This window comes from Sminthopsis crassicaudata, chromosome 1, assembly GCF_048593235.1.
Source record: "Sminthopsis crassicaudata isolate SCR6 chromosome 1, ASM4859323v1, whole genome shotgun sequence".
NCBI lineage: Eukaryota > Metazoa > Chordata > Mammalia > Dasyuromorphia > Dasyuridae > Sminthopsis > Sminthopsis crassicaudata.
The window spans coordinates 376,920,958-376,947,810 of record NC_133617.1 but is presented as its reverse complement, the minus strand read 5'-3'; the positions used below and the strand labels follow the sequence as shown (position 1 = coordinate 376,947,810).

The window sequence follows — 26,853 nt, the reverse complement described above, 5'->3', positions numbered from 1 at the left end:
TCTTAGTGCAGGAAGTTATAGAAAAGGTTCTCACCTGCAAGAGTGGAGAGGGAGGTTGGATCAGATCCCAATCTACTCTTCTACACCTAGACTAGTCTTATTATTGAATCATGGGAATAGCAGCAGACATGATCAAGGACCTGGCTTAGATCTACTTCATAAATCATCATGAGACAGAAGCTTTTGAAAGCTATCCTTCACTATTTTCTTTCTCTGTCTCTGCCTTGTTCTGATTTTTTCTCTCTCTCTCTGTCTTTCCTTTCCCTTCCCAGATTTGTTGCTGTTTTTTTCATTATGTAACTATAGATGTTTCTGTTAATAAGGTTGTGGAGCAGACATTAGAGAAATGCCACAATTACTCCATAAATCAGAGAAACAAATAGATTTAATTCTCTATGTTTACCTGATATCTACAAGCAAAATTATAATGGTCCAATACTTGGGAAAAAATATTGATATCCTTGATTACTTTAATCCCACCTTCACTCCAACACTACAGATTGATCAGTAAAACCTAATTCCATCCACACCTCCAATTCCCTTCTCATCCTTTAGGTCTCCATTTAAAGTAGGAATCTATATCTCTGCTGGACCTACCACTGGGTGAAACCTGAAAGAAATCAATTAACAAATATACTAGCTCATTGCTCAAAGTCCAATCTATAGTCTTTCTGTGTAGGCCAGTCCAGAGTCTACTAAAATTTGCATAATAACAGTACTAATTAGCATAACATGATTTATAAGTGGATACTTAAAAAGAGTACTTTTCACGTTGGTATATGGAAAATATTTTAAACATTTATACAGAGTGTTCAATTTTCAAAATGCTTTCTGGTACTTTTTTAGGACATCCTTATCCCCAGCTTTTTTTCATCAAATTATCTGCAGTATAATTCTTTGTTTTGCATCAGAATAAAACAGTAAATGGTAATAAACAATGTTTTGAGGGGGAGGAGAAGAGGGAATGGAGATGTCTTTTTCTCTAAGAACAGCTAACCAAGATAACTGTATAAATACATATACATATATTGGATTTAACACATATTTTAACATTTTTAATATGTATTGGACTACCTGCCATCTACAGGAGGAGATAGGAGGAAGGAGGGGAAAAGTTGGAACAGAAGGATTTGCAAGGGTCAATGTTGAAAAATTACCCGTGCATATGTTTTGTAAATAAAAAGCTATAATAAAAATAAAAAAGAACAGCTAACACTTGCATATTACATAACACTAAACACAGCTAAGGCATAATTTTAAAATATATCAATAAATTACTAAGAGACATAACTCAATTAACATTTATTAAAGGTCTTCTTTATGCAAGATATCATATAAAACACTGAGGATACACGTTTTCAAAGTGATTACACATAATACATGTATAATCTATTAGTTATAGTCTTCAATTATGATGAATTTATCTAAACTAATAATTTCTAAACATTCCTACCATTTAGCTAAATCTATACGTGTGTTAATGCATACATGCATGCTTATATGTTTTACTATATTGAGTGAGATCTTTTCTCGAAAATTCAGAATAATTTGGATTGACTAACAATGTAAAATTAATTTAATAAAGCAATGTTTATCAATCTCAAAATATGTCAGATATCTATTTGGCATAAGGAATTAGCAGTATCATTTGCAGTAATTTTGTTTTTCCTGCAAAGAAGTCCAGCTATTAAAAATTAATTTATATTCCTAATACCATAATAGATTTATTTTAGTAGTATTTTATTTTTCTGAATACATACAAAGAGATTTCAACATTCACCTTTGCAAAACCTTGTGTTTCAAATTTTTCTCCCTCCCTTCCCCGAGCATCCTTCTCCAAAACAGCAATTTGATATAGATTAAACATGTGCAATTCTTCTATCCACATTTCCATAGTTGTCATATTATAACAGATTTGTTTTATCTTATTGTATTGTACCAAACCCAAAGTCATTTGAAAAGTCATCATAAGCTAAATATTCAAGAAACATGAATAAGTGCAAAATGTTGCTCATTTAAGTTTAGAGATATTCATTAGAAGAAAATTATATATTTTCAGTATTTTCCCTAGGCAGTCCAAAATATTTTTATGAGCTACTTCAAAGAGTAATGCACGTATACCTGTAACTGGACTTTCATGTCATACAAGTAAAATCTTCTACATATTAGATAAGAAAACCAAATCTTATTAGAGTTTAAGTAATTTGCCCACAGTCACACAAGTAAGAAGTATCAAAGGTGGTAATTAAGCTCAGGTATACATTTTGTATACTTTCTACTACATTATTTGCTGGAGTAGATGAAAAAACTAGAAATTAACATTCTAAGAAAGGCATAAGACACAAAAGGACAATTGTAACACACAATATTATATAAAAAATTATGTAGATTCAAAGTATGCTTATGTGAGATATAACCAGGTATAGAGGGAATCAGAGAAGGATTCATGGAAAATGCCTACATGCTTAGTATTTTTATACCAAGGCTTTACAATATTTCAAGAGTGGATATCAAGCCAGTGAGAATTTCTTGAATTTAGGTAGAAATCTAAAAGGTGAGAGGTTTTTAAATGTCAACTGTGGAATTAGTCTCACAAACGATAGAGAGAAGATATGAACCCTCAACACTGGCTTATATATGATTTTGGTGTGCTTGTTCACTATTGTAATAGACTATGTTCAGTGTTGACTAAACTTTTCCTTTTTCATCCTAATGCATTAATGTTTTTGAGAAAGAACCAAAGATGGACATAAAGGAGAAAGTTTATTTTTAATAGATTGTCTTCGCAGATAATCTCAGAAGTGGACAGTAATATATGTTACCAAAAATTTATGAAGACTGAGATGAGACTATTGCTTTTTTAAAAAAAAATCATGAATTATATGTCAGTGGAATTGTGGAGTGGGAATCCACTTTAAGATGTTATAGTAGAGTGGAGAGTGAGGTATTGAAAACAGCAATAACACACATCTCTTTCTAGAGATTTTCAGTAAAAGCAATAAGTATAAAGCTTAAGAGAATTGTGGGACTCTGCAGCTCTGCAATGTTTGTAGCAATTAGGGAGGATGGGGAGCCAAGATGGCAGAGTAAAAGCTGGCATTTGCCCAACCTCTCCCCCAAACTGCTTCAAATTCCTTTAAATAATGACTATAAAGCAATTTTAAAGTGTCAGAACACCCAAAAATACAGAATAGAACATTGTCCAGCCAAAGGCAACTTAGAAGCTCAGCAGAAATAGCCTGTGACACAAGGTGGAAATCCAGCATGCAATTCTTAGTGCATTCCCAGCTTCAGCAACTCTGAGTCAGTGGCAGTGGTGATGGCTTATTCTGACCCAGGGATACCACAGAGGCCTTGGAAAGTCAGTGGAGAGGATCTGTAGCAATTGATGTGGGTCAGGCTTACAGTTCCAGTGCAGGCCATACCAGTGCAGCCCCAGCTGGCCCTGGTCCCGGAGTCAGCAAAGGAGGATTCTGTTGCTTTGGCACAAAACACTTTAAAACTATAGTAGAGCAGGGATACTCCTAATAATTCCAGGGCAAAAAAAAAACAGTGCTTGTGGTCAGATTCCTAGCAGGATCTCTGAAAACAATTGCACAAAACCCCTGAAGCTTGGGACAGTGCACCTCCACCCAGGAAGCTGAACCTCACTTTAACAAACAGTTAAAAGTCGAGTAACAGGCTGGGAAAATGAGCCAACAACAGAAAAAGTTTCTGACCATTAAAAATCATTATGGTGACAAGCAAGATCAAAACACACTTAGAAGATGATAACAAAGTCAAAGCTCCTATACCTAAAGCCTCCAAGAAAAATAAGAATTGAGCTCAAGCCATGTAGGAGCTTAAAAGGGATTTTGAAAATCAAGTAAGAGAGATAGAGGAAAAATTAGGGAAAGAATTGGGAATGGTACAAATGGAAATACAAAAAAAAAAAAAAAAAAAAAAAAAAAAACTAATGAGGAGAAGAATGCCTTAAAAGGGAAAATTGGTCAATTGGAAAAGGAGATAAAAAAGTTCACTGAGAAAAACAATTCCTTAAAAATTAGAACTGAGCAAATGAAAGCTAATGACTTTATAAGAAACCAAAGTACAGTAAAGCAAAACTTTAAAAAAAAAGAAAAAATAGAAAAAATATCTCATTGGAAAAACAAATGACTTGAAAAATAGATCCAGAAGAGATAATTTTAAAATTACTGGTCTATCTGAAAGCCATAATCAAAAAAGAGCTTAGACACATCTTTCAAGAAATTATCAAGGAAAATTATCCTGATTTCTAGAACCAGAGGATAAAATAGAAATTGAAAAAAATTCATTGATTACTTCTTCAAAGAGATCCCAAAATGAAAACTCCTAGGAATGTTATAGCCAAATTCCAGAACCCTGAGGTCAAGCAGAAAATATTGTAAGCATGCAGAAAGAAACAATTTAAGTATAGTGGAGCCAAAGTCAAGATAACACAATATTTAGCAGCTTCTACATTAAAGGACCACAGGACTTGGAATATGATTTTCCATAGAGTAATGAAGCTAAAATTACAACCAAGAATCGCCTACCCCCCAAAAAAACCTGGGTATAATACTTCCAAGGAAAAGAAGTAGAGGATTTTCAAACATTCATGATGAAAGACCAGAGCTGAATGGAAAATTTGATTTTCAAATACAGGACTCAGGAGAAGCATAAGGAGACAATAATAAGGGACTTAATTAGGATTATTTGTTTACATTCCAATATAAAAGGATGATACTTGTGATTTATTAGAATTTTCTCATTATTATGGCAGTTTGAAGTTATATTTATATACAGAAGACACAAGTGAGTTGAATATGAAGAAATATCTAAAAAAAAGATGAAATTAAGGGGGGAGAGAGGAATATATTAGGATAAAGGGAAAGGGAAAAGTGGAATGGCTTTAATTATCTGCCATAAAAAAAGAAGTAAGAAAAAGCTTTTATAGTGAAGGAGAAGAGGGGAAAAGGTGAGTGATGAATCTTACTGTTACTAGAATTGGCTCAAAGAAGAAATAACATACACAATAGGAATATAGAAATTCATCTTACCCCACAGGAAAATAGATGAGAATGGGTTTCAGGAAAGGGGAAGGATGATAAAAGAGAGAGTATATTGGAGGAAAAAATAGTCAGTAGCAAAAGACTTTGTGGGATGGGCAGAGTGAAAGGAGAGAGAAAATAGAATGGGGGAAGCAAGAATAATTATAAAAAGAATTTTGAAATTTCTCTGATAATCCTTATTTCTCAAACATAGGAGTAATTGAGTCAAAATTATAAAAAATAAGAGGCATACCTCAATCAATAAATGATCAAAAGTTATGATCTGTGCACAAAGGGCTATTAAATTCATGCATATACTTTGAACTAATAATACTACTATTAGGCCTGAATTTTTAAAAAGGGGGGAAAAAGGAAAAAGAGCTATATGTACAAAAATATAGCAGTTCTCTTCTCGGGGATAAAAAATTGGAAACTGAGGGGATAGTTATCAATTGGGGAATGAGTGAATAAATTGTGGTTTATAGTTGTTTTGGAATATTGATGTTCTGTGGTGAATATGGGCAGGATACTTATGGAAAATAAAATCCTGGAAAGTTCTTTTTTTTTTTTTTTATTCATTTTTCCAGATTATCCCCTCCCTCCCTCCATTCCCTCCCCCCGATGGCAGATAATCCCATACATTTTACATGTGTTACAATATAACCTAGATACAATATATGTGTGTAAATACCATTTTCTTGTTGCACATTAATTATTAGCTTCCGAAGGTATAAGTAACCTGGGTAGATAGACAGTAGTGCTAACAATTTACATTCACTTCCCAGTGTTTCTTCTCTGGGTGCAGCTACCTCTGTCCATCATTGATCAACTGGAAGTGAGTTGGATCTTCTTTATGTTGAAGATTTCCACTTCCATCAGAATACATCCTCATACAGTATTGAAGTGTACAGCGATCTTCTGGTTCTGTTCATTTCACTCAGCATCAGTTGATGTAAGTCTCTCCAAGCCTCTCTGTATTCCTCCTGCTGGTCATTTCTTACAGAGCAATAATATTCTATAGCTTTCATATACCATAATTTACCCAACTATTCTCCAACTGATGGACATCCATTCAACTCTGGAAAGTTCTTTATGAGCTTAAGCAAAGTAAATTATACTTTAAAAAAAGTAACAGCAAAGTTCTTGGATGATCAGCTGTAAATGACTTTGGTATTCTCAGCAATACAATGACCAATGGCTGTTCTGAAGGATTTATGGTAAAAAATCCTATCAATACCCAGAGAAGAAACTGATTGAGTCTGAATACAAATTCAATCCTCTCTCTCTCTCTCTCTCTCTCTCTCTCTCTCTCTCTCTCTCTCTCTCTCTCTCTCTCTCTCTCTCTCTCTCTCTCTCTCTCTCTCTCTCTCTCCCTCCCTCCCTCCCTCCCTCCCTCCCTTCCTCCCTTCCTCCCTCCCTCCCTCTCTCTCTCTCTCTCTCTCTCTCTCTCTCTCTCTCTCTCTCTCTCTCTCTCTCTCTCTCTCTCTCTCTCTCTCTCTCTCCTTTATTTTTTCTTGAGAGTATTTTTTTTTAGGGTCTAAGTTTTCTTTTATGATTTTTATGCAGATGTATTGCATAACTTCCCATGTGGTTTCTTAATTGGAGCTGAGGGTGGGGATAAGGGAAAGAATCTGGAACTAAAAAGTTTAAAAAAATGTTTATAGAAATTAGGAAAGAGATCAGTAGAAAGAGAAAGATTGCCAGGACATTAATTGTAAATGTGATATGTAGGAGACAAAGTGGGATAGAATTAAGGGACTAAGTAGGAATTCTGTACTTGACAAATAGACAATTTGACAAAGGGAATAATTATCCTTTCCTAAGAAGAAAGCAAAGAATAGAATATGCACAGAAGTTTTGAAATAGGAAATAGAAGAATTGAGAGAAATCATGAGAGATGGCCTCAATTTTCTAAGTATAAAGCAAAATCATCTGTTTACACATATATGGATATGTATCTAACAATTGGTTTAAGGGGAAAAATGGGATTAGGGCTAGTTGAATCACTGAAGAGTCAAAATATTAATGTATTGCTATGAAGACTAATTTGCGACTGGATAACATAAATGTATAGCAGTCTCAAATGATGTTGCTATTTGACATTATCTAATGGCACTCAGTAGAACAAGAGTAGAAGCAAAGAAGGTGAGTAGTGGGTAACCTGGGCATAAGGACTAGCATGGCAGAAATGGCCCTAAAATAGATACCTCTGTAAAACAATAGCACACTGGCCTTGCAACCAGGAATAACTGATTGTTTTCTTCCAGACATGCTAGATGTGTGACTTTAGCTAAGTCATTTACTGCTATCAGTGTCTTTGTATTATTTGACAAATGAGGACCATAATAGCACTTACCTTTCAGGATTATTGTAAGAATTAAATGAGATAATATTTAATTCATTTGAAAACCTTAAAACACAATATAAAGTTTATTATTGTTAACATTTATGTTGTTGTTGCTAAATAAGAGGCTAAGACATTCAAATGAGAGTGGGAAAGATGATAAATAACTGAAATCTTTAAATATAATTTCAAGGAGAAAGAAAAGAAAAGAAAATGAGGGTAGAACAATAGTAATAGGCTGAGATACAAAAAGGATCATAGAGACAAAGACTAGATTTAGGGAAAAGTAGTAAAAGTGAAGGATAATAATTTATAATCAGAAGGCATAATTTCAGTGTCTAACATCATGGGATTAGAATAGTCATGAATTATGGTAAATTCTAAGCAAAGGCAGCTTTAGTGAAATAAAATAGAGTTCTTGAAACTTAAGGAGATTGACAAAATGGGAGTTTTGGGAGGGTCATCAACATATATTTTGGAATTGCCAGATCTGAGGAGGAATACGGGAAAAGGGTAAACTTTGGATTTCTTGAAGCTTTGAATTCCTTGAGAGTAAAAAGGAGAATGACCTTGAAGACATATTACAAGAAAGATGAAAACAGCTCAGGGAATATGGGTGAAGTAAAAGTACAAGGTAAAAGGAAGAGAGGGGAAGAATTATGGAAGCAGATAGAGTTTCTATAAATGGAAATAAAGGGTAAGTAGAAAGCTGAATCCTTCTCCTGATCTAGTAAATTAGGGATGATGAGAGAAGGAACAATCTACTCTAGGGAACAGAAAAAGACACTTATAGAGAAAGCCAGGTTTCCTTTAGTACTAAACTGTGAAAAACACAAAAAATAAAGAGGTCTAGTATCATATGCTTATATAAAAACAAAAAATATAGATTAAACAGTGGAAACTCAAAGGAGAAGATGGATTGTGAAAAAGACATCAGAGATTAAGAATGAAGGAAATGTGAGGAAGAATAACTAGGGGAAAGAGTTTTTCTCTCAGAAAATGGTGACTGAATCACCAGGGATTAGTTGGGAAAGAGTTAAAAGTTCTCTGTTCAAACAGTGGGGAGTAATGAGATGAAGTCTAGTTTTCAGGGTTCCCAGTATGGGAACAAAAAATATGATGAGGTTTAGGTTTTGGGGTTCCCCTTCATAGGGAACCAAATGATAAGGTCTAGATTTAGGGAAGCAAAATGAGATTAGGGCTTCTGGTGATCAGGGAGTTAAATGATAAGGTCTACTGGCAGGTTTAGGCTTCAGGGAACCAAATGGAGAGGCTTGGCTCCCCTGCATCCCCTTGGGATTCGGCACAATGATAAGGAGTTTGGGGGAACCTCTTTCTGGCAGCACAGAGATTCTCTGTAAAGGAATTGTATACATGCATATGCCTCAGATACTTCTTAGAATTGAATCATGAGCAAATGACTTAACACTCTTGGTCACAGCCTCCTCAGCTGTAAAATGAGTTTAATATTATGAGTAGTAAGTAAATTCCTTGCTATTAGGAAAGGTTTCAATTATTGAATCTGGATTCCTAACAACTATCAGAATGCCAGGCATGAAATAGGCCCTTGATAAATGTTGATTGTCATATTACCTCATAGGTAAATGAGAATCAAATGAGATAATATATATAGGGAACCTCAGAAATCTTAAATACTGAACAAATAAGTGAGTTATTCTCATTGTCATCATCACTGTCATTATCTTCCTCCTCCTCCTCCTCATCATCATCATCTCCCACAAAGCCCAACACAATTTTAGGTATTGAGATAGCACTTAAACACTAATTAAATTAAATTGCTTCAAATTTGAGTAGTCAAGACTGAAGTAATATGCTTTTTAAATGAACACTAAAACATACACTTACATGGAAATTGTTACAAGCTTACCACTGATATCTTTTGGGAATAGCACAACCAAATACCAAGAAAATAATGTAGATAAAATGGGAAATAATAGCACAAGTTGATTTATTCACACTGTTGCTCAGCAAAATAGCTGATATGATTATTGGGTTACTTCTTAGAAAATCATGGCCGAAATTGAAATGTACATTGAATACAAGTATATACATGCCCATCTGTATTCACAGAATTAACAATACTCAAGTCAATATTTTCTGTCATGTATGAAATGGTTATTAAAGGGTTAAATGAATTGTTTTATTTCTTTTCTTTAGTTTTAAAAAAAAAATAAAGCAATTAGATGCCGGATTTATTTAAGAAATTTTTCCATTAACCCAATCCTCTCAAACCCTATACTTAAAATTGACAAATATGGAGACTTTTATTCAAATTTTGTAACTGCCCAAACAATTGTATGTAATAATAGTAATTATGATGTTATAATTAACCCAGGAAATACAGATATTATGAGACCACAACAAAGGACTTCTGAGAACTGGTTCTCACAAAGTTCACTCTTATTTCTGTTTTTTTTTAAAAAAGTCCTCAATTGCTAACAAGCTTAATATTAATTCAAATAACAAAGCTTTCTTTTTAAAAAAAAATTGCTTATTTGTTATATAAATCACATTTCAAAGTCTAAATAGTAGACAAAGGAAGACAGCCAGGAGAAATAGGCAGCTCTTGAGAATGAATTCTGAAGATACAAAGTGAAACAATTCTATTGAAAATGAAAAGTCAAAGTTATTTAAAGCAAATTATGAGTGGGCCCAAAGAACTCTTTGACCAATTTAGAAGACATGTACAGAAGGCAAAAACAAGGACAGTGGATGAATACAAAAGCATGACACAGTGCTTTAAGAATATTATTAGAAATACTAAATCTTGACATGTGATTTGGAACTCTGCCTATAAATTATTTTTAGTTACTTGTGACACTGGCCCTTAGCCTAAATATAGTTTTGGGCTGTCACCCATACTCTATCATTTTGGTGGCTAAACCTCATCATTTTGGTGGCCTGGTATGGGAGCAATCAGACTGAATCCCATAACCTCGATATTTTGGTGGCCCTAATGGAGAACATTTTGGTGGCCCTGTACAGGGAACATCAACAGAATTATTCAATTCTGTTTTCCTTATACTTTTTTTCTGCTAAGAAATATCCTAGACTGAAAAAAAAAAAAAAAGAAAAAGAAAAAAATACTAAGAAGTGCATGGAAATACAATATAACATGGATATAGTAATAAAACTAGAATGAGCTGTCCTGGAAAAGCTCATGTGACCTGTCCCAAGTGAGGAATCCTCTAGGATACTGAAAAAACTAGCAGATATAAATGCTAAAACATTTTCCCTTTTGAAAGAAAAAGAGTGCCCCAGACCAAAGAGATACAAATATGTTAATTACAAAAGAAAAGTGGGGAGAGGAAATTGAAATGCCAACCTAACAGCATTTGATATATTTTACATTAATTATAAAATTCTAACACATATCATTTAAAAACTAGTGAACAAAAAGCAAAGAACAGTTTTTTTTAAATCACAGAGACTTAATCAAGAACATATCAATGCCAGAATATGCTTATTTTTCAGAGAAAAAGTCCAAATATTAATCACCTGAATTTCAAAAAATCATATGACAAAATTCCATATCCTATTCTTGTGAATAAGATATGGGAATATGTGCTAGGGACTGACACAGGTTTACAGATTTGGTAATGATTGATTTGCATGATATAGAGTAGTCCCAATGATTTCATGAGATTCTTTTAGGATTTTTGCCTGGCTCCACCCTGTTTAACATTTTTAACAATGGCTTAAATAAAATTATAAGTGGAATCCTTATTGAATTTGCAGGGACCATAATCTGGTTTGTGATAAGGAATGAAGGATAAAACATGTAACAGATATGTATCCTTCAGTTATGTCTGAAACTTGGTGATGCTATTTGGCTTTTCTTGGCAAAGACACTGGAACAGTTTGTCATTTCCTTCTCCAGCTCATTTTACAAAAGCAAAAAATAAAGTAAATAATGTTAAATGACTTTCCAGGTTCACACAACAAGCAAATGCCTAAGGGAAGATTTGAACTCAGGAAGATTAGTCTTTCTACTGTAATGCTGGAGAAACTGAGCAAGATAGAGATTAGAGAACAATTTGATAATATTTGAAAGGGAGAGATTTACTGGGACCAAATGGATCCATGGGATCAAAATCCCAAGGCTGAATGAGACTATCATCTCAAAGAATCCAGCCCTGAATGTCCCATATAAGATTCTTTTATAGAGTAATAAGAATAATGACATAATAGGGAGGTACCTGGATGGGGATGACCTAATGGGGGGGGGAGGCACCTAGGATGAGGATAACATAATGAAGGCAGGTATAATGGAGGGAGTTACTGGAGAGGCTCTTGATATTCTGATGTCTAAAATGGATAAAGGCCTTTATCCCATCAAACATTAAGAGGGAATGGTTATAACCTGAGGCAGAGTAGTTGAATAGGATAATTAGGGAAACTGGGTCAGGACATTAAAAGAGAACTGTGGCACAACACTACCTCTAAGCCTGGCACTTTATTCACTGTGCCACCAACTGTCCTATTAAGTACTACTAGGTTAAGTGCTAGAGTTATAGAGAGATAAACAAATATGAAAAGCAAGATAGGCTCAACTCAAGAACTTAAGAACTCAAAAAATTTACATTTTAAATATGTAAAATCAAAAATAAAAATAGAAAGTACAATCAAAGGAAATTTTATTGATGTCTTTTTTGGGAAAATAAGAGTTGGCTGGATTAGCACCTCCCCAACAAGACATTGAAGGAAACAGAGGATATGTTAATTTGGAAAAAGGCTGATGGGACTAAATAATAAGGCTGGGGATGACAATAGTGAAAACTCAAGAATCAACAATGTAAGAGCCCCTTAAAGGGGGATAATAATCTTACCATAAATAGAAGAGTTAATGGACTAAAATGTTAAGCCAAAATTAAAATGAAGAAATATAATAGAGACATATTCAACATCTTATATTTTGGTTCAAAAATAGAATGAACAAATATAAGATGCAAGGGAAGACAGGACTAAACAGAAATTTATATGACAAAAAATTGGAAGTTGTAGTAGATTGAAAGCTCCATATAATTCAGTAATATGATATGACAAAGAAAAAAGATAAGTTTAATGAAAAAATATAGAAACCAGCAAGAGGATTATACCAATATATATTATACATCAATAAGTAATAGACACCAATATACAACATAAACTGAGGATATACACCAATATACACTAATTAGAACATATCTGGAGTATTGTTTTTATATCTGGCCACCACATTGTAGGAAATATTGATAAGATAAATGAATTCCAGAGAAAGACAAACAGAATAATGATCATACCATATATGAGTTAGGTGCAAAGTCAAGGGATGTTTAAGCTGAAAAGGAGATGAGTTAAGGAGTATATAATAAATATCTTCAATCATGTGAAGAGGCAGCTAGTGAAATAGTGCTTCATCTTTTTTTTTTTTTTCCCCCCACCGAGGGAAGAATTAAAAGCCGTAGCTTAAAGTTATGAAGGTCAAGAAAGATTTAATGTAAAAAAAAAAAAAAAAAAAAAAAAAATTAAAATCCTTATGATATAGATTATTCTCTCTTTAAGAAACTAATCCTTTCAGATTGATTTATTCCTTTCTGATTCCCAGCCCCTCCTAGCTGATTCATTATCAATTCAAGAAGCTAGGACTTTTGATTTACAAATCCTGTCAAAATCACCCCTTTGAATTCCAATAGGAGACCCAGGCTCTCACAACCCCCACCCAGATCTGAGCCAACTTGGGACTCTATCCACAGGCCCCTTTAACTAAATTTCTCATTATAAAAGAGCCAAGCTGGAGTCCTCTCTTTGCAGAGGTTCCTACATGCCAAAGGATCTCTGCCCACTGGAACGCTGCTTCCAGTGCCCTCTTCTCTTTACCTAACACCTTTTACTAACTAGACTTTAACCTTACTTCCAAACCCCCAAATAAACCTCTTTTATCAACCTAGGTTTTTGAGTCTGTAAATTCCTTTACCTCATTTAACTCTGTATCCTTGGGCCGAATCCCAAAGGGGTTGCGGAGCTCCATTTGACTCCCTTTACCCCAAACCTGCCTCTAGACCTCAATTAAACCCTAATTTCATTTAAGTACCCCAATTCTTGACCTCATCACTTATTCTGACTTAGTCTTAGCTTTCTAAACATATTTCACATTACTCCTCTTCACTTACTCAATGATTTTGTCAAATTGAACTAATTGCTGTTCCTCAAATTAAATAAATAATTTTCCAATTTCATGATTTTCCTTTATGCTGGCCTCCATGGCTGGAACCAACTACCTCCTCTCTTTTTTCTCTTAGAGTCCCTCATTTGCTTCATCTTTCAATATAATTAGCAAATATGTTGGGAGGATTTCTTTAATCTAATCATGTTTACTTATTTCCCTTTGTGTTTCCTATTTTATTCAAGGAGAATATAAATTCTTAGATCCTGAGAGTATTTTCTTTTCTATATCCATTGTTTTCCCAAGGGGTCTTGTACTTAGTATGTGCTTAATGATTTCTGAGTGAATTAGTGCCATTTGCTGGGTAGGTTGTTAAGTAGGGGGGGATTCTTGATTAGGTACAAATTTGTGATCATTAATTAAGGATAATGATGCAGTGTAGTACTTGTCAAGATATAGATGTAAATTGTCACTGCCCAGTAATTTTCTAGATGCTATGAATCGATATGAGTGAGTTCTGTCCATGAGTTGGTTGGGAATCCAAAAATACTAATAACTGAATAAAAGAGTTGATGAGAAATGGGGAGGGGGGAAACATTCAGCAATTGTTAAGAAAAAGAAAAATATCAATATTTGCATATAAGGGAAATCAGTGAATAATTTTTTTTGGCAAAACACAAACTTTCTTATATATTCCTTTTACCCTGCTTTTCTATGACAACTTTTAGGAGGCCTAGTGTTAATTTGAACTTATTTTCACTTGTTGGTATGGTGGGCATAGTAGCATAGTGGGAGGGAGAATATTCTGGTCTTTTCATCATCCTAGTGTTTAGGTAGAAGATGCTCCAGCAACATTAGAGTCCCTAGATCAGGGGCTCCATTATGGGAAAAGAATTTGAAAATGTAGTTTGTCTCCAAGTTAAGGGACAGAGATTTATTAAGCTGCTGACAGCTGGTTAAGTTCCAGGGGAATTTAGCAAAGAGCCAGAATCAAAAAGATAATTTTATAGGAAAGAGACACAAAGATCAGGTTCAAGTCACTGACATGCTAATTTTATGGCTTAGAGATACAATTGAGGAAAGGGAAAAATGGGGTTGCATCCATCATTGAATTCTCTAGCTTTCAAGACCAATAGATTGTTCTCCAACCACCAGCTTGTGCTTGTGGCACTCCCAAGGCTTGACAGCCTTAGGATTTCTCAGAAATTGCTACATTCTCCCTAGGAGCAACACTTCATCTCTAGGAACTGCCCTGCTTATTTCTGTGGCTCTTTCTGGGGAAAAGAAGCATTTTGATTAAAGGTAAGCTACTTAATCTTTTCAGTCACTGGGAACAAAAAATCCTCTCTAAAAACATTGTTTCACACATTTACATTCTGGTATATTGATATGTCTTGAAAATGACTACTTTTCAACTCAGAATACAAACCAGAATTCCCTGAAAATTCTCTCATCATATCCCTGGGTGATCTACCCATCATCTGGAAATACAGGGGCTAGAAGGCAGTGGTTATAGCACATATTCCTCAAGGACTACATGAATTTTCACAGAATGCTTTGGATTTATCCAGCAGGATTATTCTCACTAGGGTAGTAGGAACATAAATAACAGAAGTACCTTTTTAAAGGGAAAAAAAATGGGCTTCTTTCTTTTTGAAGGAAAAAAATGAAGCAAAAATCACCATGGCAATGAATGAGGAGCTGTTAAAGTGGAAGCAACATCAAAACAAGTGATTCTCAGATTTAGAATAGTAATCATTAATACTATCCCCTATCCAATACTTCCCCCTCTTCCCCACATATCTGAATATACACTCTACAACTGGAATAATTTGTATCAGATTCTAAGGATGGAAGAAGAAAAAAAAGAAGTTCACCCATCTTGGAAGTATACAAATGATTCATTTTACTAAAAGCTATCTCTCTTTAAAGAAGACCCTGGGAATTAAACTTCATACTCTAAACTTATTCCAAGATTTTCTCTCTCTAGGGTAGTTTCTTTTTCACTCATACTCCCCCAGAGTGGCCCTATCCTATCCTGGTCTTTAAAATTCTAATCTCAAAATGGCTAACTCCGTTTTTTTTTTTTTTTTTTGCCTTCTAGCCTGGTTGGCAGACTATCAGGATCCCCATCTCTCTACACAGAAGGTCTAATTATTAAGCAATTAAAGTTCATTTAATAAAAAAGAGCTTATCATTTGGGGGACAGGCCTTGGGGTTGGAAACATGCCTTACATTTAAATATTCAGCAATTTGCTAACATTCAGCACTACTGCCAGAGGACAATGACTTTAATGCTTTGTTTGCTTCAAATTAAAGCCTGTACTATAGTTCACCTCAAAGTAAGACCTTATTTGCCTCCCTCTAATTCACACAGTAGCCAAAGGGCAAGGAATAAAGGTTATCAAAAGGAGTAATTCCATGAGTCTTACTTCTCTCTGCAGTTCAAGAGGAAAAACAGAGATAGACATAAACTGTCAGAAATTTCTTTTGGAATTTCTCCTCTGTACTCTCTATATTACACTATTCTTTCTACATTCTTAAAGTTATAGTCTCACTTTTGTAGTGTTTTTGTGGAGAGATCATATTTGTTTTGTTCATTTATTTATCTTATTACACTCTTGAAAGACTGCTAAAGAGTCATGGCTTAAACATCAATGAATGTTGAAAGAAAAATTAGCAGTGTATAGAAGACTTAGAAACAAAAAGACCTAGATTCAGATCTATGCTCAGAAGGTTAGTGGTTGTGTGAATTTAGCTTGATTACTTAACTTTTCTGAGCCTCAGTTTTCTCATTTGTAAAATGCAGATGATAATCCTACTATAGTTTTATTAGAAGGATGAAATTAGAAAACAAATTTAAAATACCCTGAAAATCTGATAGTTTTTTCTTTCTTTCTTCTTACCTCATCACCAATTTGATAATTTCAAAGATAGCCATATAGCAAAATATAATGAATACATCAGAAACAGACCTTTGATTTAATTGCTATATGAACCTTTCAATGAGGTAACTCCTTCTGCCAAGGCATATCAACACCTACTTTGCAATCTATAACCTTAGAGATTTATCTGGAGAACTGAGAGGCTAGGTGGATTTCCTGAAGGCACATAGCCAGAACCCATCAGAGGTAGGATTTAAACACAGGTGTTCTTGACTATCAAGCCACATCTTCAATTACTGCGCTAAATTGTCTAAGTGCAGTATCTAAATATTAATAAACTTCTACATATGTTCATTTTGTTTCAACAACAACTATATTTGATTCAATAGGAGAAAATGAAGACTTACAGATCTTTAACAATAGTGTTTCCCATATATATAATAAATTAATTCATGATTCCTTTGAAAATACAAGAAAAGAAATAATGCTGTTTCATTTAACTTTGATAAATAAACACATTAGACAGGAGAGAGAGAGAGAGAGAGAGAGAGAGAGAGAGAGAGAGAGAGAGAGAGAGAGAGAGAGAGATGCTTTTTAAAGTTATTTACCATTATTTTATAACAGAGTGCCAGAGAAGAAATGACAGAATCAAGAAACATGAAGATGGATTTTTATACATGGCAAAATTTTATTTGATTATTTTCAATTATTAAAAGTTTTTCTTTTTATTTAACTTAGATCTAGTGGAGAGGGGGGAAAGGCTAAAGAACATGTAGCAATAATTTTGCAAAAAAAATGGATTTTTGAAATTTTTTAATGAAATGCATAAGTGAAATGAGAACATTTAAAAATCAATGAGGAAATCTTGAAAAAAAGTATGAAAAATTTTTATATTTCTCGTAAAAAGAAAGTTGAATAAGTTAAATATTCTTACTTTCACATACAATCCTATTTTCTTATTCTGCTTTATATAGAGAAATTGATGTGGTGCAGCAGTTGGGAAGTTCATTTCAACTCATTCAAGGTCACTTAATTGGTAACTAATACGATACCCACACTAGGACTGAAGAGGAATAGGGAGGATAATTCATAGAGCATTATTTGAGATATGATTGTAAAAGCAAGTAAAAAAAATAGAAGTATTGGATTACACTAAGAAAGAAAACAGAAAGAAAGCATGTAGAAATTAGAGGAGAAGAAAGGAGCAAAGAGATTGTCATCTGTTTGCAGATAATATGAATAAAGGGATTTGAGAATTTGGGAACTTTGGGAAAACAGAAAAAGCAATTTGCTGTCACTTTAAAAATTGGGGGAACAGGATAGGCTTGCTTAGACTTCACATCATTGTCAACTGCTGCCCATCATTCATATGCTTTTTGTGCTTAATTTTATAAAAAAAAATGTAGTATTTTACAAATTTTTAAAAAGTAGCAAAAAGGCACATGAGTAAGTCATGGAGAATTATGTGTAAGGAATGACAAGTAGGCCAATATGGATCAACCATAAAGTTTGTGAAAAAGGTGTAAAGAGATTGAAAAGATCAGAAGGAGGTAAATTGTAAGGAACTATAAATGCCCAAAACAAGGAATTTATATTTGATCTTAGAGGTAATAGAAAATGAGATTGTGAGAGGGTAATAGAGTCATAGTTATTGCTTTGGTAATTGCCTGAATATGGATTGGAGTAAGTAAAAAGATAAATCAGATAAACTATTTAAAAGTTCTTTGCAATAATCTAAAAAAAAGGAGATAATGTCCTGAGCTAAAGTGGGCAGCTGTATGAAAGATAAAGAATGTGGTATATGGAAAATACATTGTGGAGTTAGATATGATAAGATCTAGCAGCTAGTTAACTATGATATGATTGAGAGTAGTCAAAGGTTACTTTGCTAACCCTAGGTAACTGAGAGGGTAGTAGTGTTTGTCTTTAATAGGGATATTCAAAAGAGGGGTAAATTCTGGGGGGGAAATAATGACTTCTATGTTGAATATATTGAATTTTAGGTCATTTATCTAAAAATGAACAATAAAGAGTTCATAATATGTGAATGGAGTTAGGGCTAAATATGTTGATCTGAGAATTATCAATATAAATATAAATAAATTTTAATTTTAATTGAATTGAACTGTGGCAACATTACAATTGAACTTGTGATCCAATTGGCAATTATGATTTCTAAATATAATTACTTGTCCTATTCATTAGGTTCAATATGGCCACACAGAAACCAGCAATGAGTTGATGAACATAAACCAATGCCAAAACAATTATCATCACTTCCTCTAATACCAGAATTCTTACTAAAATAATTCTTACTATGGTTTTGACCCAGTTACAGATGTATTTGTGGAAGAAATTATAGAGACAAGAAGATCCTAAGGAAAAATCACCAAGCAGCAGGAATACTCCTAACAATAAGAGTGAACTTTCTCACTAAGTTTAATTTTTAAAACAAACTACAACCTATTTAGAAATATTCATAATGAAAAACTATTCCCAAGAACAGTTCAACTTGTCATATTACCTCAAGCTAAGAATGATTAAAAATCAGTCTATAGACCAGTTGGGGTCTATCCTAGTTCTATACTTCATTGGCCTTCAAAATCTTACTAAATGTAATGTTTTCTCATAGATTTCTACAAGTCTTGGTACTTTTATTCACCTCTCCCTCCCTAAATTTTTTTTCTTCATAAACATAATTATCTAATCTTTCTTGATTATCTAAATTATCTAAAACTTTCTTGAGTGCCTATAACATGAAGGGCTATTGTGCTATCCCCAAAATCAACTTTTACTCAATGTATGAATTCTGTTGATGTTAGGAAAAGTTCAGGAGGAGACAGAGCCAAGATGGTGGAGTAAGGACAGGGAAATGTCACATGAACTCTCCCCCCAACCTCTCCATAATGACTCTAAAGACATTTTAGAGTACCAGAACTCACAAAAAGAGTGAAATAATTTTCTGAGCTAGGATAACTTGGAGGGTCAGCAGAAAATGTCAGTTGCCCCAAGGTGAGAACCAAGTCTCAAGCCCCCTGAATCAATGATAGCTTTGGATGCTTCCAAACCTGTCAGCCAAATACAATTTAGAAGTTCAGCAGGAAATGTCTGTCACAAATAGGTGAGAGTGGAGTATAGTCCAGCACAGGCCAGTCCCCATTATAGCAAAGCAGGTCTGGGGCTTTGGAAGTCACTGAATCAGCAAAAACAACTAAAGCTTCTGCAGCTTTCAGCCTACAGACAGTTAAGGGGTTGAACAACTGATCAGAAGGAGATTACAGAAGTCTCTTTGCTAGCACTGGGTCAGGAATCTGCTGCTTTGCCCATTCTTGGATATAGGCCACAGTCCTGGGTGGCAGTCCCAGTGTAAGAAGGAAAGATAGCACACAAGAGCTTGAAGCCACAGTGGATCAGGGAACCTCCTCACAGTTCCAGGGCAGAAAAGAATATTTGTGGTCACTCACAGACCGGAGAATAGTATACACATCTCTCCTTATAGCATAGTACTTGGAAGAAGTAAACATTTAAAAATCCCTAGAAATATTTGAAAACAGTTGCACAAAACTCCTGAAGCTTGGGACAATGCATCTTCTATGATGGAATCAAAATTCTAATTAAACAAAGAGTTAAAAGACAAGTAATGGGCTAGGAAAATGAGCAAAGAATAGAAAAAAAAAATTCTGACCTTCCAAAGTTAGTATGGTGACAAGGAAGATAAAAGCAAACACTCAGAACATAACAAAGTTAAAGTTCCTATATTAAAAGGTCTCCAAAAAAAAAAAAAAAAAAAATCAGTCCAGGTCATAGAAGAGCTCAAAATGGATCTTGAAAATCAAGTAAGAGAGGTAGAAGAAACACTAGGAAGAGAAATGATAGTGATGAAAAAAATAATTTTGAAAAACAAGTCAACAAAAATATAGTAAAGAAAATAACACCTTGAGAGGGTGGAGCCAAGATGGCAGAGAGGACATATGTTTCTTTCTGACCTTCTCCCATGACCCTCAGACTAATTAGCAAATCCAGCCACTGAATTAGTTCTGAATCTGCAGAACTCACAAATATTGGGAGAGCAACAAATTGCCAGCAGAAGATAATTTTGAAGATCACCAGAAAAGGTCTGTTTTAATTGGGCATGGAGGGAAGTGAGCCAAGCATATGCAGGCCAAACATAGACGCCATTACAGACAGTGCAGACTTGGGATCTGTGGCCAAGAATCTACAAGGAGGAATCTACAGCAGTGATGACTACTCTGCCCTAGCTGCAAGCCAGTAGATCAGCAGAGAAGTTATAAAATATCCAACACAAACACAAAAGGTAAAGAGTGAACCCCAAAGCCCCAAAGTCCACAAGACCTGGCCATACCCACCCAACACCAGGAGTGATTCAGCACTGACCCAGCACAGCCGCTGCTTGTAGAGGAAGCTTGGACAACTTCCCTTCCCCTAAAAGCAGACCTCAAGGTTTTAAAAAAATGAATAAAAAAGAAAAATAGTCTGACCATAGATAGTTTTTATGGTGAAATAAAAGAATAGATTTTAAAACCCTGAGGAGACTAAAAATAGATCATCTCCATATGAAACCCCAAAAGGTGATATCACTTGGTCCCCATCACACAAAGCTCTTCTAGAAGACATTAAAAAGGATCATAAATGAGAGCTAGAAAAAAATGGGAAAAGGAAAGGAAAACTTTGCAAGAGGGTTTAGAAAAAGAAATAACACCTTAAAAATATATATAGCCAAATAGTAAAGGAAGTACAAAAATTAATCGAAAAAATTGAATTGAACAAATGAGAAATAAAATCCACTGAATAAAGCAACTTATTTAAAAGTAGAATTGGATAAGTAGAAAAGGAGTTACTTTAAAAGATCACTGAAGAAAATAATTCCTTAAAAATTAGAGTAGAGAAAATGGAGGTTGATGATTTTATGAGAAATCAAGAAAACAATATAACAAAATCAAAAGAATGAAAAACAAAAGACAATGTGAAATACCTTATTGACAAAACAACTTAAATGGAAAATAAATACAAGAAAGGTAATTTACAAATATTGGGGCTATTGAAAGCCATGAGCAAAAAATAATCTACATATCAACTTTTCAAGAAATTATCAAGGGAAATGTTCTGATATTCTAGAACAAGAGGATAAAATAGAAATTAAAAAGAGTCTACCAATCACTTCTTGAAGGAGATACCAGAATGAAAACTATAAAAAATATGAATATAAGCCAAATTACAGAACTCCTAGGTGAAGGAGAAAGTATTATAAGCAGCCAGAAAAAAAAAAACAAAAAAAAAAAAAAGAAATCAAGTATTAGCAAGCCAGTCAAAATCACAAAGATTTAACATGTTTTCCATGAAAAGACTGGAGAACTTGGAGGATAGTAGAGCTATGATTACTATCAAAAAAACATCTCCTGGAAAAACTGAGTTTACTCCTTTAAGGGAAAATGGACATTCAATGAAATAAAGCATTCTTGATGAAAACACCAAAGCTGAAAAGAAAAATTGACTTTCTAATATATGACTTAAAGAAGCATAAAAAAGTAAACAGTATAGGGGGAAAAAAAGGGATTTAATGAAGTTGGACTATTTTCATTCCTATGGTGGGAAGATGATACTTGCAACTAAGAAGGACTTTCTCATTATTAAGAAAGAAAGAAGGAATATTATATATATATATAATATATATATATATATATAATTGAAACTAAGCAAAGGAAAAGTTCAGATAATTTCTGGAAGCATTTTTTTCTGATAACTATTTGAAATATTTCCTCTTCCCTTTGAGATATTTCATACATAATTATTAGCATGATGAATAGAGCTAGTGTCTTTGGACACTTCTAATCTAAAACCACATAATTTTTTTTCTTTCTACAAAAGCTTCACAAATAGTTCCCCTGAAGAATCTCATTATTCTTTACTGTAACTTACTGTAAATTACTGTAAACATCAATACAATCATCTAGGGAAAGAGGTGGGGGGAACAGGGGAAAAGTTGAAACAGAAGGTTTTGCAAGGATCAATGCTGAAAAATTACCCATGCATATGTTTTGTAAATAAAAAGCTATAATAAGAAATCAAATAAATAAATAAAACATCAATACAATTCGAACACATGGAGGCTAAATTTATTATTCTAACTAGAAAATCTGAGTAGGTGTTTTATAGTCACTAGCACCTTTCAACTTTACATATTGTTCACCATACTGATGAGAAAATCATGGAGGTTTGTATTTCTGTTAAACATTGTAAAGTAATTACCTTAGAGTAAGAATCTTATATTATGTATATTTCCTCATCCTGTAATCATGCTCATAAGATAAGGCATTTCAACTAGAGTGGATAAACCTACTTTGATATGGAGGACTCATAACAAACTCTTAATAATGAAGGAACTGTGGTACCTAAAAATTCTGGTTTGGCAGGTAGAATTAATTGAGGCACAAAAACTCATGGGGACAATAAGAGCAGTTGTGTTTAGATGAATGAAGAGATGCATTGCTCAGGAGTGCTAAAAATAAAATAAAACAAAATGGATATTTTCATCTGATGTAAAACCTAAGGCTTATCTGTAGGAAGACTGGGGAACATTAACATTTTCACTGAATGTATAAAAGTTCATAGATTCAGTTATAAAGTTGGGAAATGATTCCAAACTGATTATTCTATTCTATTTGCAGAATGAAAGTACTTTCTATCTATGAATGTGTATATGTACGTACAAGTATTTATATGCATAAGTATATATATATATATATGTATTGTATATATAAATGTCTAAGTGAGAGCATAAATTATATACAGACATATACATATATGCATTTATGTGTTTATATATGTATGTATGTGTCTAAAGCATTTTTTGTTGTTATTTCTAGATAGAAGAATCAGGTATTAGATACCCAGTAGAATCACGGAAAAATAGAAATCTTTTGAATGATGTGGTAACTTATTGTTAGTATTGTTCACATAATTTTTTTTTTGCTATATCTTTCCTATCAATAGAAATGATTTCTCCTGCCAAGAAAGTAAGTAAGGTTGATGCAGAACTTTTGGATGGGACCAATGAAGAGAAATCCTTTAATGAAATAAGAATTCATGATAATAAAGCAGCACAGAGTAAAAGAGTCAGCTCTTGGCCTTTATTTTAGGATATGGCTAAGTAAAGGCATTCTTTACATTGGTGATAATTACCAGTAAGTCAAACAAATGGACTAATTTCTTTTCCATTCATGTGTGTGTATGTGTTTCTTTAAAATCCATTTGGTGAACTGAAATGCAAGAAATCCCAGTGGAAATAATAATTTAGATTAAAAACTTCTGGTGAATCTATATAATTTAGATTTTGATTTAGAATTACCTATTGGGAAAAAATTGAAGTTAATGAAATACATTTATAAGTATTGCACAGTGAAAATCGAAAACCAAAGAGGGAATTTACTATAATGGTGGATTTGTATGATTGAGAGATCTTCTTTACTGAGTGACTTTAAAGACCTAAACATGTATTACATTTAACCTAATTTTCAGGGATTTGACCAGTTACAATAAAATGTAACTAGTATATTTCTGAAAGTAAAAGGGAAAAAAGATTTAATTCCAAGAAACTATCTCAGTAATGGAAGAGGTTAAAAATCTAATCTGAGAGAGAAAAATAGTTAATCAAAAGAGTCTTCAGTGAAAAATAAACAAATATATGCATACATATATAACTGAGACACTCTACTGTCCTTGTCTTTTTTTGAAACAATCTATCTAAAAAGAAGGAAAGTCAAACTTCTAATGATCATTGAGCTCTTTAGAAATCATTTGGCTACAGGAAAAATGTCTGTGAATGAGGGAAGAATTCATTGTTCTTGGGGAGGAAATCACTGATTTGCAAATCATTCTCAGGGGTCCATTTGCTCCATATGGTAACTAGGTTGGGGAAAGGCAGTAAAAGGGCAGCACTTGGCAGGGAAAGACATATTTTCAATCATTTTAAGGGGCTTCAGGGAGAATTGGGGGAATGAAGCAAAAAAGGCACAGGGATAGAGTTAGTAGTGCACATTCTTTAACATAGGAGAAGGTCTCAAAGTGTCTTAAAGTTTGCAAAATGTTCTTGGATTTTCAGAAAATGAAGCTCACATTGAGCTATTGTAATGACCATTTTCTCCTTGTCTTTATAAGAAAGACCCTGTATGAGATACTAAGGGAGTTTCCATTATAAAATATCTATTTCTTTCTTCCAAAAACAGCTTAAGAAGGCTCTTGGAATTTTCCCTTCCATTTCTTCTAACAAACTTCAAATCCATGCTGTTTCATCCAAGAACTACCTTTAATAAGTGCAGCTACCTCACTTTTCAATCTTCATTCAGCCTTATAAATCTGTAATATCCATTTCTAAAACTCATGTCCTTCTACTAGTTAAATTCCTTGTGCAGTGTTTATTTTGTAGAGAAGCTTAGATGGGCTGTCTTTCCCCTCCCAGTCTTACTGTTGTTTTTTTGAAATTCAAAATCATTCTCTTAGTACTGAGTACCTCTCCTCTATCCTGTTTTTTGAGAGTTTTTTGTTTGTTTGTTTGTTTATTTGTTTATTGTCTTTACCCTTAAAATATAAATTCCTAGTAGACAAGAATTGCCTTTCTTTTTGTTTTTATTTGTATTGCCAATGCTTGCCTGGAATATAATAGACATTTGATAAATATTTGTTTCACTACTTATTTCTTCTTGTCTTCATAGGTTTGTAGAAAAGGAAAAAGAGAGTTGTCACATATTTTGAAGAAGATTCCTGCTTTTAAAAAAATTAAAGGGCTTTAAGGTAAGGGCAGGTAGGAAGCAAAGAAATTTATAGAAGAATGTATATGAAAGAGTAGAGAAATTACAGTGCGGATGGAATAAGAGTTCAATTATTCAGTTGCACTTTTTAAAAAGCAAACATGTATAATTTAAGAAAGTAAACATTGATGCATTAATAAACTCAATGAGAGACTCCAACTCAATGAAAACTATTATTAAGAGTATTGTTTTTCTTTATGTAAGAGAGATGATCAGGGCAGTTATAGATCAATCTGAATTATTTAACCAACTTGATGATTCTAATTAGAGAGTATAAAAGCATCATTTAAAGACAACTAAGGGCATTTTCTCATTAAACATGGACATTCCTCATGGCATCATGCTGCTTAAATTTCTGAGATTTCTCACTCTTTTGATATTCCTAATAATTGCCTGACTAAAAATAAACTTTCCTTTTCTATGGGGATAAAAATGAGCTCTCTGCTCTCTCAGGGTACTTCAGTACATCCTTTGTATCCTTCTGCTTTTTCCTCTAATAAAGCCTTCTAGCAGGTGTTCCAGGAGCAATAGGTAGAGACTAATAGCAGAAGCACATGGTTATGATAGCCATGTGCTTACACATGGATTGAAAAGAAATTTTGAAAGCAGGCTTTCCCAATTTAACAGATGGTATCACCTGAGTACTGAGCAGGTATCCCAAAAAGAAGTTATAATACTGGGAGTTGTTTTATGGGAATCCCAAGATTAAGAGTTCTGAATTTTAAGAATTCAAACATGGTTCCTTAGGATAATAAGATAATGCCTTTTGAGTTGAAAAGGATTTAGAGATCATATAGCTCAAAATTCTTATAGATGAAGAAATCAAGGTACCGAGAGGTGAAAACACTTGACCACTTTCACATAGTATGAAGTATAGTAGTATTAGAATCAAGATTTAAGTCCAGATATATCAGAAAAGATATTGCTTCTTTTGCACCCCCCAAAACATGTTTTATTTTCTGGGAGAAGAGACCAGGATGTTTGTCTTTGAATTGTAAATAGTGCCATAGGAGAGAATGATTTCCCCTAAACTATTAGGGTTTTGACCCAATAACAACTCCAAATTATGTTTCCTTTTGATGATTTGGGTAGTAGAATATGAGTGCTCTGTATATGTCTTTATTTATTCATGACTTCTTACAAATGATTTGCATCTCATCAGTTTATGCTAGGTAAAATAAAAGCATTCAAATACTTGATGTTCACTTAACACTCTAAGTGCCTGTAGATGAGCTAGTAACACTAATACCCATGTTTTGTGAACTACATGAGGAGATTAATAGTTTTCTTAGAGTTGTTTCAAGAGGGAAAAGGGACAAACCAAAGAAAATAATGGGAGATGAGTCTCCAGGAAACCACTGCTCAGTCCCATAGTCTTTAGAGGTATTAGACTATCTACAACCACAAAAATACATACATACAAACATATGTGTGTGTGTGTGCATACATAGAAAATCATTCACTAAGTCTTATGCCATGCTCACAAAGCAGTCCTTGAAGCTGACACCTTATAGCTCAAATGTCATCTTAAATGTCACTTTAGCATCAAGTAGCTTTTCCCTAAAGGGACAGGAGTTTAATTTTC

At 33.7% G+C, this 26,853-nt stretch overlaps 1 protein-coding gene across 3 annotated transcripts in view; it reads right to left on the bottom strand.

Moving 5' to 3' along the window:
* The window catches only part of DCC (DCC netrin 1 receptor), a 1,370,610-nt gene that overhangs the window by 729,060 nt on the left and 614,697 nt on the right, over positions 1-26,853 (bottom strand). The gene's annotated exons all lie outside the window — the stretch shown is intronic.